The sequence below is a fragment of the Papaver somniferum genome, chromosome 8 (assembly GCF_003573695.1).
Source record: "Papaver somniferum cultivar HN1 chromosome 8, ASM357369v1, whole genome shotgun sequence".
NCBI lineage: Eukaryota > Viridiplantae > Streptophyta > Magnoliopsida > Ranunculales > Papaveraceae > Papaver > Papaver somniferum.
The window spans coordinates 7864242-7867583 of NC_039365.1; the positions used below are offsets into that span (position 1 = coordinate 7864242).

At 36.2% G+C, this 3342-nt stretch overlaps 1 pseudogene; it reads left to right on the forward strand.

Moving 5' to 3' along the window:
* Positions 1-244: 244 nt before the first annotated feature.
* LOC113307264 lies at positions 245-344 on the forward strand (annotated as a pseudogene).
* The last annotated feature ends 2998 nt before the right edge of the window (positions 345-3342 follow it).

Sequence of the window (3342 nt, forward strand, 5' to 3'; positions counted from 1 at the left end):
TATTTTGGCATATGACTCATGAGATCCTTCTACCCTATTAAAATTTCCTCTACTTAGAAGAATTTTTTTCTGGGGTTCCCTACTATTTTCCCATTGTTGGGTCTTATCGACGATTTCATTCAAAAATGTCATCGCTTCATCAACAGTTTTATTCTCAAACCCACTTGTGCATAAGGACTCAACCATGGTTGTTGTTGAATAATCTAAACCCTCGTAGAGGATCTGAACTAACCTAACCTTCTCCAAACCATGATGAGGACATTGAGATATCAAGTCATTGAACCTTTCTAAGTACCTATATAAAGATTCTCCCTCTTGTTGGGCAAAACTACATATTTGTGTCCTAATAGATGATGTTTTATGCCTTGGGAAAAACTTATGTATAAAGGCAGAAGTAAGTTGGTCATAGGTTTCAATTGACTCAGAGTTCAAACTATACAAACAAGATTTTGCTTTATCTTTTAAGGAAAAGGGGAATAACCTAAGTTTCAACGCATCATCACTTAGGTTTTTAATTTTCAGAGTACTAAAAACTTCCTCAAATTCCCTAACATGAAAATAGGGGGTTTCATTCTCCTTCCCCAAAAACATTGGGAGCATATGTAAATTCTCAGGTTTCAGTTCATAATTTTCCTCGGTTTCAGCTAACTTGATACAAGACGGTCGAGAGGTCCTAGTTGGGTTTAGCAAAGCTTTCAAAGTTGTCATTTCTGGCACTGCCAAAGGACTAGGAGTACTAGGGGTACTTTCCTCACGAAGAGACAGATTCTTAAAACTGAAGTTTCCAAAAACGGGGCTCTCAAAAGAAGAGTCTTCGAGCTCCCCGCCTTCACAAGAAGAACTACTAGGTTTGTCACTAATCAAACGACCTAGAGTGTTTCTTTTCCAATCCCGTTTAAAAACTTCAGGCATACACTAGAAAAACAAAATCAAAAAGAAAAGTCCTAAAACGGAAGGGATGTTCTATGCAAACACAAACAAGGCTGACTCCACCACAGCAAACCTACTGATTTTTAGCAAAAAAAAAGCATGATGGCTCCACTTAGATTGTTTCTAGACCAGCTTCTAATCCTTCGAACGGGAATTCGTTAAAATTTAAGCAAACCCCTCTGGAATCAATCTGAGTCAAAGTAAGTTGAATAGAGGCGAGGGAAGCTCGGTGGAGCTTTGATACCCAAGGCCTCACCGGTATTACAAGGCAGCGCAGTCACGCATTCAACTTACAGAAACCGTCAAGAACTTCGAAGTATGCTTAAAAGAGTAACCAATATTTTTCGAATGACTTTTCTGTTAAGCTCGTTACCCTATCGGTCTCGTTCTAGTCAAAATTTTAGGCTTAGGTTCGCGTTTGGTGTCGTTTTTCTAAGGAGGGCAAGAAGAGAACGGTGATGAAATCCGAACCCTTATCTTGTATGGCCAGTCCTTGCCCTTTACTAGGAAATTAAAACAGCCGTTTTCAAGTCCTCAACATATATGCATACGAAGGAAGACAATAACTCGCTGACAGGGTATTCGAGAGTTTTTCGACAAACTTACCTCCCGTATCAGACGGGGGATGAACCTTTGTAGTTGACTCGGGCCACGACTCCTATGTCATGTACGAACCCGAGGGGCCGAGGTGATATTGTAATAACCGTCCTTCTTTGCAAACAGTTTATATTTAAACTACCCTTGCGTAGGGTTTAAAAAAAATAATGTCCCAAAATTTAAAGTCCAAAGTCAAAAAATATAAAGTGCAAAGAAAAAGAAAGTCTAAAAAAGAAATCTACAAAAATAAAAATGTCTCTCTTTTTTTTTCTCTCTTTTTTTTATAAAATAAAAAAAATCTTCTTCTTTCGCTCCTTTCTCTTTTCCTTTCACTCGAAGTCTTTAAGTATTCACGAAAAGCTTTGGAAAAATTTTCTTTCACTCCAAATTCCGAATTCTATAAGAAAAAGACAAAAACCCAAAAACGTAAAGAAGAACAAATAAAATAAAAACCTAAAAAAAAAAATCTAAAAACTCTAGCCTAAAGACAAGTCCCCATCAACGGCGCCAAAAATTTGATGTGTTTTCAAAATTGTTGTCGTAATAAGATTCGTTCAAGACTTGTGAAAGCAAATTTTAGACTTAATTTTAAATAAAAATATAGGAAACTTAAATAAAAGTGATATGAAAAATATGGAGAAGACTGGAGCTATGGATTCCACTAATTACCAATATCAAAGTGATTTATATTCTCTAATTATATTTATGCAAATCCTTCATTCAAATTGATTCTAAATATTGCAAAAGTTGATTTTTTTTATAAATAACAATTGTAAGTCGAAAGTATGGGACATCAAAACCCTAGGATAGCATGCTCCATCAATGGAAATAACAATTGTTTAACAAAAACCATTTTTCTATTTATTTATCAAGGCAAATAATCATATAATAATTGCATAAATTAAATAAAATAGAGATTACCACATTTTATTGGCGAAATAGCTTCCTCCGTCGCCCCAGAAGATGGGTTTAGCTCATCATTGTATAAACTTGCTCAAAGTATTGATTCATGCTCAAAATTTGTTTACAAAGATGAAATGGATAGAAAATAATGAAAATCGGAAGTTTGCAACGTTTATAATTGTTGCAAAACACTGTTACAAAGAACGATAAAGAAAAACTACTGTTGTTGTATCTCTGCGACCCTCGTGTGGCTGTCGTTGTCACTGTTGATAAACGACTGCCTCTGGTGGTCTTTTGTTCTTCGTCTTTTTCGTAGCAGCAGTAGAAAAGTTTTCTCTGCAACACGATCAATCTCCTCTGTTGTTATTCTAAACTCTCCAAAACTCTCCCGAACGCTTCTATGTGATCATAGGAACCTATTTATACCAGTAGCACCAAGAAATATCGCTATAACTCACGATAATTCTTTCTTAACTCGGCTTTGATGAAAAATATTCTGGGAATATTTTCTTCCCTGATTTAGCTTCTCACGCGTTTCTACATCTGCAAAATATCCTTATTTATCTTTGTCAAGGTCCAAAGTTTTGCTCGAGTCATCAAACATGAGCAGAACACGTTTAAATTCCTCATAACTCGTGCAAGCTCATGTTTTTCTTCCAACTCCCTGTTTGGATTAAACCAAGTTATCCAGCCAAATTTGATCGAAACAAACACCCATACCATCTCTGTTAGGACATATCACAACTACCCATGAAGTTTCAGCGATTGAATCGCACAAAAACTCCTCCAAAATCCGATCGAAAAATCTTCCAGTGAAGTGAATATTTTTCCCGCCATTTTTTATTTTTGAACTGTTGAAAATGAAGTGCCCCTATCCTTTTCTGGGGTGCGAATAGCAGATGGGTACTGAGG